At 37.9% G+C, this 12,215-nt stretch overlaps 1 protein-coding gene and 1 long non-coding RNA gene across 3 annotated transcripts in view; both read right to left on the bottom strand.

Moving 5' to 3' along the window:
* Nucleotides 1-757, bottom strand: part of LOC109078033 (galaxin-like) — a 53,189-nt gene extending 52,432 nt beyond the window's left edge. For both annotated transcript variants that reach the window (XM_042775080.1, XM_042775079.1), the window contains exon 1: nucleotides 658-757. The gene's annotated coding sequence lies outside the window, so the exon portion shown is untranslated. The remainder of the gene's footprint in view (nucleotides 1-657) is intronic.
* An 8,472-nt stretch (nucleotides 758-9,229) lies between these two features.
* On the bottom strand, nucleotides 9,230-11,676 carry LOC122148672. The gene is made up of 3 exons (XR_006162546.1): nucleotides 11,430-11,676; nucleotides 10,770-11,079; nucleotides 9,230-10,544 (listed from the first exon to the last, which is right to left on the bottom strand). It is a non-coding gene; the product is annotated as an uncharacterized LOC122148672 (long non-coding RNA).
* Between the last annotated feature and the right edge of the window lie 539 nt (nucleotides 11,677-12,215).

Below are 12,215 nucleotides of genomic sequence, written 5' to 3'. Positions count from 1 at the left end.
TTCTTTGGTACTTTACTTTTTGTGCTTTTTTTGGTAGTTGGGCATATCTATAAGATAGAATCAGAAAGACAACATATACACATTTTTTTTGTCATAAATCATACATCATCATATGAAATCAAGAGCTGGAATAGAAATACTGATATAAATGTTTTTCTTACGACTCTTTCAGGCTTGTAATATTCAGCATGCTTTTAGGTTGGTCAGTCATGGAAATATGATGTGCAGACATCTGCAGTGTTGAAATGATTGTAAAACAAGTGAGTTGATGTATATCAAAGTGCATCCAAAGGACTGTGCCTGAGACAGAGAAAATACTTTTTTGTGAAATGAATGTGTTGGTGGAGTGGAAGGGTTTTGTATAACGCAAGCTTACTTCACTATCTCATTATTTAACTGGAATGTAGACATGAATATTTGTATGTTTTTTTTTTTTCTTGTGGGGGACATTATTTATGTGGGGTTTATGTTTTTTTCTTATTTTTGGTTTGAGATATCTTAGAGCTCTTACAGAAAAAACATGCATTGTTCACGCCGCATTAATCTGACTTGAACAGGTGCCACCCAATTGGAAAACAACTAAAATTAATCTGTCACACAAAGGCTTCAAAGGCAAAGTGTAACATTCAAACAAGAAATGCATTTTGCAAGACTTACTTGAATAAAACCTGGTGTCTTCTTAAAATCTCTGAAACGAAGGCTCAGATTTTGGGATGTCTGCCTTGCGGTATGCAATTCTTTTCCTGCAGTGGTAATACAGACTGGTTGTACAGACAGAAATATTGCCAAAATAATCAAGAATAACTGGGTGGAGAGAGGAGGGAACATGGAGAAAAGAGCGTAAGAGAACTAAGGAGCAATACAAGCCCTGCCCTAAATTTTTATGCATTTTTACATGTTTTTATTCATTTTTATATGTAGAATCACTTAAATGCTGTTAATGCACTGTTTGCAAATCACATGAGAATCATAAGGTAATTTCCTATAAAAAAAAATAAAAAAAATGTTGTTTTTTTTTTTTTTTATGTATCTTGCTTACTCATTATGTTCCTTATTTGTCCCTTGGGATAAATGCTTCTGCCAACAGGTAAATGTAAATTAAATCTTTGGGTTTGTTTACCGAAGGCTGTATGTATCAATGCATAAGAGAGATCTTTTATCTCTATACCGAGACTGGAGCTTGCTGCTGCCGTCTTGGCTGTGCGTCTTGATAAATTACTGAAAACAGAGTTGCAACTTCCATTAGATGAATCTACCTTTTGGTCAGACAGCACAACAGTTCTAAGTTACATCACAAACACTACAACAAGATTCAAAACCTTTGTGGCAAACAGAGTGTCATTCATCCAGTCTTTTTCAGCAACAACTAATTGGAGATACATTAGTTACAAGTTGAATCCCACGGATGCAGCTTCCAGAGGCATGAGGGTTGATGTATTTCTAAAGTTTAGAATCTGGATGAATGGTCCTAATTTTGAACTGAAAGTCCTGATATGGCAGGGTTTAAGCAGTGCAATTCATCCTTTGGCACAACATCTTTTGTCAGTAACGGGAGGAATCTTTTTTTCTTTTACCCGTTGTTGAAGAATTTTCATGAACTTATATCCATGCTACTGACCTTTTGAGAGTTACCCATTTGGAGAAATAATTCAGAAGTTTGCTGGTTGGACATTCGTCTGTTTTTACCATGATCGTATTAGCAGTAATCTCATTTCTCACTTCTGGATCATCATCCTGGATGGCTCTTACTGTTGCAGCACTCGGCCACTGCGACTGTGGTTAGGAAAGAAAATTAGGACCATTAATCAAGATTCTAAACTTTAGAAAGACATCAACCCTCATGCCTCGGGAAGCTGCATCCGCGAGATTCAACTTGTAACTAATGTATCTCCAATTAGTTGTTGCTGAAAAAGACTGGATGAATGATAAGAGAGAAAAGAAAAAAACTGGGGGAATGATAGAGTCAAAAACAACAACCAAAAATTGAAAGATAATTTGTATTAACTACAATTAATCATGAAACCATTCATCCATACTTTAAACTATTTGTCTTGTAGTAATCATGAAGAATGTATCAATATTTGATGAGAAAAGCCCAAATGAAGATAATCAGATGACATGTATACGGGAATAGACATTACAACAAGTTTGCTTTAGAAGTTAAAGGGTTATTGAAATGTATTCAATACATTGAATACATGTATTCAATGTATGAGACCATGACCATGATTGTGCCCTTGTAATGCCACTACTCCCCTGCCCCTCCGGAGGTTTGTACATACCACTGCTCAGCTCCAAAATGGATTCAAAACTCTCTCTCTGTTCCACTCACTCTGTGCCAGTGGACATGCACTGTGGTTCTATTTGCTTTTGCTGCTTGCGTCCGGTGTAGACAAGGTTGCAGGTACAAATATTTGTCTTTAATCGCAAACATTCATCTTTCAGGCTCATGGGACGTCTTTTGAGGAATACAGTTATATCCCACTCAGTGCCGGCTCTAGTATTTTGGAAGCCCTAAGCAGATATTCAAAAATGTCCCCCACTACCTACCATTTCACCTAACCACCACCTCCCATCCTCCACTGTGCATACACTGACACCTTAATGTAAAGTTTTATAAAATTGTCCTACTCAGATTTATCTTTCAAGATATAATTATGAAGATTTACTTTTAATTTACTTAACTTTTTAGTTTAACCATTACTTTCAGAGAAATATATCAAAATTTACGATTATTGCTTTAATAAAGCAAAAACATCTGCCAATGGGTTAAGAAAACTGCAATAGAGAATACATTATTATTAATAATAATCCTATTAATAATAATAATAATAATAATAATAATAATAATAATAATAATAATAAAAAATCTAAAAGACTGGCATGTTTTAGGCCAGATTAAAATGGAAAAATATATATGCGCAAACCAAATATATATGCGTTTTGATTTCCTTTCTTCTCTGTGACAAGCAAGTAGACAGAAAGCGCTGCTTTGTGTGGAGGGGTAACCAACAGTTTCCGCTGTTTCATAAGCACCACCTCCTGTCAGAGAATAAATGCAAGATTTTTGTTTAGCCTGTCTGCTGATATAGTTCTGATTAATGTGAAAATCAGACCGAATTTTCATGCAGGAAACACGCAGTGTTGTCCAGTTTAACTATATATAAAAAAACTATGTGTTCTAAAAATACAAACAATTCGGAAAATAAGGTATCTAGAATTATTCACTTATTTTGAAGTGCCTAGGATAACGCCGTGCATAACACTGACACTGTTGTTACACTGGCACAAGTTCTTCAAATTGCTAACGAAATGCCGAATTAAATCAACAAAACATGACGCAGCAACCCTCATTTCAACATTAGCATTATAAAATCCAAGACTTAATCTTGTTCCCCTTCTTTCCTACTTTTGCTCTTCTGTGTCACTCTGCTTTGACGTGAGGGGGTTGCAAAGTTAATCAGTTATGGAATGACCTTGTGGAATAGATTAATTAAACACATTCCATAATTAATGAACTGATGAGCAGCTCTGGAGAAAGCAAGGATGTCATCATCAGCTCAGTTTAGTTCTCAAGAATCTATGTCTTACAATGTGCACATGGACCAGCAAACTGTGCAGTTTAATTACTTAGTAACTTAACCTTAAAACGAATGAAATTTTGACAGGAACAGAACTAGAAACAGAAACGAAATCCAATTTTATAGTTCCTAATAGAATCAAAAACTTTAAATGGCCATTAACCGGTTAATAACGTTATTTTATTGTTACATTTAATATTTGAAATTTGCTGTCAACCAATCACGAATTCCAGTAGTAAGGTCTGTGCAAATGTGACGCTGAAGCCAACGAGTGAAATGTCCGCTCAGATGTGAACTCATCATAGGTAAGTCACAATGGCAATGCACCGCCCTTAGAGTTTATCTGAGGATAGTGTAAGATGAATTCAACAGATCACATGCACCTGCAGCGCTTCTGTGAATGGAGAAAACAGAAAAACTATAGGTTTACATAAAAAGGAATATAGGCATATACACTAAATATATTTTACTTAAATCATATTGACAGATTAACGAAACGAAAGAAAAAATGTGCTAAATTACGCTTCATTGTGACACGTTCCAAAGTTTTCGGAAAGGAAAAGTGAGTGAACCGAGTGAACCGATTGACTTTCTTTTTTTTTTTTTTTTTTCGTTTTCAAGCCCTGGTTTTAAGTAATGACCTAAACTGAGCTAAACCTAAATAAGCTCTTCCCACCAAAAGCTGAACTTGCATACATGTAATTTCATTATTTAAGTCATATTTAATTTCCAGTACTCGTAGTAATGACATAAACAGAAATTCTGTTGGTCAGTATGAGGTCTGTGTCACTATGCAGGCACATTCAGTGGTCCTTCAATAACCAACCACGCTGTGCATTTTAGCCAGCCCTGGAGCATCCTAAGAGAAATAGGAAGACAAAGAGAGTGTTTCATGAAAATTTATTTCTGTTTATCTTGGTCCTTCTGACGTAAGTCTAACTTGTCAAAAGGAAATTAATCTCAGTTTGGTTTGTTTTCTACACAGATTTATACAGTGTCACCAAAAAGGCAATATGACATTTCTGAGAACCTGTGGAAACACTCCACAGGGTTTGTCTGTTCTACAACCTCCTGATGTTAACCATCTGTTGACCTTCACAATATAGTGCATAATAATCAAGCATAACTTCAGTGGGAATGCTCACGTTTGTATTTCACCACATCCTCAACAGGATATAAAAATATTTCCCAAGAATGCAAGAACAGCCAACACCCAAATATGTTATTAATGTTAAGTGTATTATGGAAAATATTTAGACTATTTATATAACTTTGGTCAGAAAGTTTGTTCCTTTTTTCTTTGTGGAACAGCTTTATTTATTCAAACAGAGCTCAGACAGATTTTGCATGGCTTGTATTATTCTTACAACAGCTGCTTAGAATTTACTGGGGAACCACATTATTCATCAATAAAGATCAATTAGTATATGTAGATAATAATATTAAAGTGATCGTTGAAAGAAATGAAAAAATGATTATATTATAATACATTACATTATTATATTTGACTATATGATAAATGGATAAGGGAGGCTGAATAAAGAGAAATAGTCAAAAGAAAAAGACAAAAATATTAATAGTTAGAACTTAATTACATAAAAGTACTGAGACGTAATATATTATAATATATTATAACACATAGAAAGTGAAATAAGAGAAATAGGCAAAAGAAAAAGACATCTCAATTTTGTAATGATTATATAATTATTATATTATTTCCATAATTTTATTTCAGTAGGTACTTAATAATAATAGTGTTCCTTGGGACCAAGATGAACTGAGCAAAAAAATGAATACAAGTTTAAAATTACACATTTAAATCATGAACAAAAAGTGAAGGTGAGAAATCAGATTTCGAACAACAATAGGTGGAGAGGATTGGGGATTTAATAGGAGCAAACAAAAAGCAAGAGTACAGAGACCCCAAGGGATGTCCTGTGCACATATCTCAAACTAAATCCTGAATGAAAACAGCCTCAGTCGCCACAAATTAAAAAGACGTGCTCAAAGAACAAGAGATCTCAAAGTAAAAAGAGGTGCTTTTGTGGAATATGTTCTTTAAAAATAACTAATAATCTTAATTCAAATGAAGAAGGATTCTGAAAGCCTGACAGTAATGAGAGTTGAGTCCTACTGTAAGGTTAACCCTGCCTGCTTTAAATGCTTCAAAATGATTAACATTTGAAAACATTAGTTAGAAATTTAGAAAAGTAATCAAAAATGTATCAAATGTAATCAGTTACATTACTTTAATAAAGTAATTGAAATAGATACACTACTTATTACATTTTAAATAGGGTAACTTGTAATCTGTAACATATTACATTTCCAAAGTAACCTTCCCAACACTGTGTATGTGGTGTTAGTGGTGTATGTTTGGGGCATGATGTCTGGGTCCTGAAACTCCTGCCTAGTTTGGTTTTTATTTTAGTATTAGGATCCGGATGCTCATGCTCCATGTCACTTCTTGATTATCTTGATGTGGTCACATGGTGAGGCTCCATCCCTGTTCCAAGTTCTTGTGTCTTGTGTTTTTGTTTGAGCACATGGCTTGTGATCATGTTCATTGGATACGTGCTCTTTTCTTATGTTTATCTTATGCGCACCGGCTGGGGATTGGTACCGTTACCATTTGCTTTTGTCGGTGTTCAGTTTTGATGGCACAGTGACGTAACTGTGACGTAACCTAACTTCAAGTCAGATGTCAGGCTTATGATTGGTGGCAGTTTTTTATGATTTGAAGCACATGGCTTCTGTAATGTGTGTCATGTGCCCTCCTTTCTAATGTCTTGTCCCATCTCATTATTAGTTAATATTATCCACTTGCTCTTCAAGGTATGGAAAGCGGCAAATAAACAGAGGGCATGTCCAAGCAACAGTAATGTAAACCACAAGTGACACATACCTGTACAGCTTTTTTTCTATGCTGCCAAGAGCATGCCAAACCAACAGTTGGCGATATAACCCTAATCGTAAAGCCACGTTGGCCAATCAGAAGCCTGATTGCATTCTGCAAGTATTGTATTCTGATGTCTCTGTTCCACAATATAATGGGAGGACTGTGCATGTATCTTTATACAATGCATATGGAAAATAATCACCCCAATTAAAATAATCACATTTTGTTGCTTTGCAGCCTGAAATGAATATGGACACAGTTTTTGTTTTATCCAACTGTATTTACTCAGTGCAACTTATAACATCAAAATCAAAGATATAACACCAGCATGTCAGAAAAAAAAATAAATTCTTCTTCTGTAGACTATGGATATGCTTTCACTGTTCTCCCTGTGTTCTCTGTCAACAATCGGTCATCAAACCACCATAATTTAACTGAATATTAAGATCTTAATCTTAATCAACTCAAGCATTACGGTACAAGTGTACCATATTACTATACCCTCAGGGTTTTGGCAGCTGAGTCACTGTGTGGGAGAGGGCTAGAACAATCACACTATTGACATTGCAACTTTATTTCAGCACTGTGACGTTAATCTTCCAGGTATGGAAAGTGGTAAATAAACAGAGGGCTTGTACAAGCAACAGTACTGTACCACAAGTGACACATACAACTTTTCACTATGCTAACAGGCAGCCGTGAGGCTTGAGAAGATCACATGAATGATGTCAGATGTTCCTTCTTTACACTCTGCTTGGAACTGGAACCTCAAACAATAAACATAGTTGCCCCACAATATCAGATAGCCCACTTACCATCTCCAAGATATATTTTAAGGAATGCTTCACTTAGAAAACATCTGATAAACAAACCATCTAATAAAAAACTTAGGAGTGATTGTCATACAGGTACATATCCCATGTTAGTATCAACAGTGTTTCAGATGTTGCTCCAAAAATTCCTTAGATAGAGAAACAAAAAGTAGACTGTTGCAGTTATCTTTTTCAGTTCTTCATTATTGGAACATTTTATTGTTCTGAGGTTTATCTTTTTTTCCTTTTTGTTTTTATTTCATTGATTGATTTTAGTGGATATGGCAGTAGGAAGATAGATAGGAAAAAATGGGAGAGGTAAGACAGGAGCAGGAAAGGACCTTCAGCTGGGCTTATAACATTATAATACTGTTCTTTGCAGAACTGCTCAAGTTCAGTTAAATTTGATGGTGACCGTTTGTGGACTGCAGTCTTTAAGTCATGGGGTTTAAGTCTGGGCTCTGACTAGGCCATGCAAGAACATTCACCTTTTTGCCCCTCAACCACTAGCCGCATTTCCACTGTCGGGCCAGTGCGAGCCAGGGCTTAAAACGGGCTGGACGGGGCTTATAGCCTCGGGCCAGTAGCACGAGGCCAGAATAGCGCAGCGTTTCCACAGTCAGGCCTGAAGCTCTGCTGCACTTCACTAAAACCCGCCCTTTACACGCCTCTCAGGAACAACGTCACGCAACCCCATCATTCACCAACAAAGAGAAGTTATCAGAAAACTAAGAAATAAGTCACTGGAACATGCGCAATCACAAAACGAACGTGATAACAGCGGCATTTTGTTTGCATGCTTTGTTAAATATTCAAATTCAAAAGCATCGATGTTTTACTATAAGTGATACACTGAGCATAATGAATCAATTTATCAGGACTCAAAATTAATCACACAGAAATAAATGTATTTCTATTTTATTTATTTATTTTTAGCGCTTATGAAAACACCCTGCTTATTCAGTCGAGTCTGTTTCTGTTCATTTGTAGCCACAGTAGCCTATATACGTCACATTTAGAATGAATGATAATAGCTCTATTTTTATAAAAGCTCCCGAACAAAAGTCATTATTATATTTTGATGACATGCTACGTGGAGCTAAACTCTCGAGACGAGACTTATGACAGATAAAATATGTTACTAAATAAATACACCATTGTGATAGAGAATAAGAAGCTGACGTCTGATTTCTCCAAGTGGTTGCATTTACCATGTTTATTGTTTAGAGTGCATAGTCTTTTACATCGCTTATAAATATTTCTGCCTTTTATGGTGATTATAATCCACATCGGATTGCGTTATTTCAAACACTCGCTTCTGACTGAAAGTGAGTTTTGAGCTCAGCTTATTTTTAAAAGTTTTTAATGTTGATGTTATAGCTGTTATTTTTCTGAAATGAACGACGCTGACGCTCTCCAGACGCGGAGAAACTCCGCCTTTGTTCATAAACACTCCTCTAGTCCCAGCTGGCCCGCTTTGGCCCAAGGTTTTCGTCGGGCCAAAAAACCCTGGCCGTTGGCCCCGAGGAAGACCCGACGAGGCACGATCAAGCCCCGGAAGTGACAGTGGAAACGCGACTGGCCCTGGCACGCACTAGCACGCCCGCTTTAAGCCCGACAGTGGAAACGCGGCTACTGTGAGCTCAGTTTTTGTTTTTTTATTTGATGGTATTTTGCCCCATCCATTTTTTACTTCTATCCTGACAAGTGCTGCAGTCCCTGCTGCAGAGAAATACCCCCATAACAGGATATTACCACCTCCATGCTTCACTGTAGGAATGCTGTTATTTGGATGGTGAGCTTTACTGGATTTCTGCCAGACATATAGTTTGGTGTTGAGGCCAAATAATTCAACTTTAGTCTCATCTGCCTCAAGATCTTCAAGGTGCATTTTGGCAAAGCTCAGTCTTGACTGCATGTGGCCTTTCTTGAGGAGTGGCTTTTTTCTTGCAACCCTCCCATTACAAGTCACATTTGTGGAGAATTTATGATATTGTTGTCACATGCACAATGACCGCTCTTTGTCAAATTCCTGCAACTGCATACACAATCCAGGCTATACACCCTGTGATTCCCCTTAAATGTTATTCATGTTTTCCATTCTGAAATTCCAAACAAGTCTGTCTGTGATTGTTTTTAGTGTCTGGAATGTCCAGCACTGCACAGAAAATGATCAAAGAAAATATCTGTCTGCCCAAAACAGTCGTCCGTCTGTTTACATTCCCAACAGGTTAAGTCAGTATTTTGAATAGAAAAATAAATTGTCTACATTTTCAACATACCTCATGCGGTCGACATGACAACAGTCATCAAAAAGAAAAACTTTGCTGGGTTTACAAGGTGTCTCATTCACTGTTTTGATGCAGAATATGGGAACATAACTGTGGGACTTCTTTAATTCACTGTGACACTGATTTATTGATTCTAACCCTTTGGTTGCTGGGTGTGTGTGTAGATTCGTGGGTTTCTAATCATGCCTGTAACAAATCTTTTCTAATCAAAGCAATTGGGAAAATTGTTCCACACTCTTAAAATTGTGTCACAGGCCGGGGCTGACCGGAACCTTACACCCTGCCCCTATACCCTGCACCACCTTGGAGCTATCAGACTACACCAGAGACAAGACAAGTCTAGAAGGTACAAAGTTTGTCTTGAATTAAAAGTAATTTCCTAAATAACATGACTCGTCGACCTCTTCTCCTCAAAAACCTGGTACTTTTCTCCAATCGAGGTATACACCACGGGGTAAGTATATAACTGGAAGATCCCCTTTTTTAACTGTACGATGGTGAACACAAGTCCTCTTTATTACTGGGTCGGCTCCAAGCCGGACAATGTTAGGCAGGCAGGGGGTAGCTCTTCATCAAGCAGGCCAAGGAACAGAGGGGTGGGGGAGGTGTCTCTCAATTTCAACAGACTGGCTCCAGGCCAAATAATGGTGGGTATACAGGTAATAGTTCCTCTTCCAAACAGTTCAGGGAAAGCAAAGGAGAGATGACTCACGTCGTTAACAGAGCAGCTCCAGACCGAACAAGGTGGGTATGCGGGTATGGTTCCTTTTCCAGGAAGACCAGAACAGCCAGGGAGGGATGACTTCACATGTTCAACAGTTGGCTCCAGGCCAGAAAATGGGGAGTATACAAGTGTGGCTCCTATTGTTGACAGGGCAGCTACAGGCCGGACAATGTAAGTATGCAGGTATGGCTCCACTTCCAGGCAGTCAGGAAAGCAGGGGATGCAGAACTCACAGCTCTGTATAATACACAGAAACAGTGATTAATGAAACCCATTGGTTAGACCTTCATAGCATTTAGCTTCCAGCCAACGATCATCCAATCACCACATCCAAATGGGGACAACAAGCTTCAAAGAACCATATGGTAAGTATAGGTAGTTAATTTTTTAATTTTTACATGTGTACATGTGTTCTTCAGTTCTTGTGTGTCTTTTATTGCTTTATTGCAGAAAAGATATTACCTCCTATCCACAGCCTGTAGAAAATCCGTTTCCGTCACGCTTCCTCTCTTCCCGACCTCTCGCCTCTCCCGCAACCCCTCCTCTTTCCTTCACCCCAAAGTCCTTTTATAAGCCGCATTCCTGTTACCTGTCCCAATCACCGCCCTGTCATTGCACACCTGTTACTCGTTTCTTCATTTGATCCGGGGGTCTGAGCATAGCTCATGGGGCAACCGGAACTGGCCAGGTGTCACACCGGAAATACTCCGACCAGGAAACATCCTCGACGAGAAGTGGTTCCGCCTGTCACTCGTCACCCCATGACAATTGCCTAAAAAAAGAAAGGAAAACTCGGCATATCACATGAAATTGCATTTTTTTTCCCACAGTTTTTTCCACAATGGAGAGTCTTTTGTGAGTGAAGCCTTATTCAGCAAGTCACCGTGTAAATGCTGACATTAAATGGTTTAGTAGGATTTGTAAATACTTCACCCAAATATGAGCATTTTGTCACCATTTACTTACCCTGTTTCAAATACGCATGTCACCTTGTGTCTGAGCAGCTTTACAGTGTTAAACAAGCAGTGTTGGGCAAATTACTTGGTAAATGTAGTAGCTATGATAGAAGTTGCTTTGATTAAATTAAATGAAACTACTGTATGTGTACATATGCATACGCACCTGTGTTAGCAATGGTATGCTCAATTTAGACTTGGGCACATTTGCAGGACAAAACTAAGTTAATTTAAAACTCAGCTAAAAACAACAGCAGCAAAAGAATTAAGGCCTGCGCCAAACAGTATCAACATGGCAAAACACAAAACAAAAAACAAACAAAATGTCACAATACACAGAAGAGGAATGAGGCAACGCTGGAGAAAACTTTAACTTGACTTTACATTCCACAAACCAAGGGCAACAAACTCGGGATAACATTTAACAGCTGACCAATAAACTTAGAAAGGGACTCACTATAAATACACAGACACTGAATGAACACACCTGGGATCAAATTAACTACACGAGGAACACCTGGAATTAAATCAAACACCACAATTGGGACAGGAACACACACAAAACACGGTCTGACATAATAAACCCTGGAGGTACCTTAGGACGTACATGGACAGTGGGCCTCCAGAACGGTACCCATTCAGGGCGCCATGGCGGATCAGGAGACTCGTGAGTCCATGGCGGATCTGGAATCTCTGGAACCCATGGCAGAGCCATGTGTCGTGAAGTCATGCCTTCCGGCATTATGTCAGACTCTGTCACATGTTTTGTGTGTGTTCCTGTCCCCATTATGGTGTTTAATTTAATTCCAGGTGATTCTCCTATAGTTAATTTGATCCCAGGTGTGTCTGTGTATTTATAGTGAGTCCCTTTCTAAGTTTCTTCACCTGCTGTTAAACGTAATCCTGAGTTGGTCTCCCTTTGTTTATGGAATTAAAAGTCAAGTTAAAATAT

Source organism: Cyprinus carpio, chromosome A18 (assembly GCF_018340385.1).
Source record: "Cyprinus carpio isolate SPL01 chromosome A18, ASM1834038v1, whole genome shotgun sequence".
NCBI lineage: Eukaryota > Metazoa > Chordata > Actinopteri > Cypriniformes > Cyprinidae > Cyprinus > Cyprinus carpio.
The sequence above is the reverse complement of the archived record's forward strand: the minus strand, read 5'-3'. Positions and strand labels throughout refer to the sequence as shown.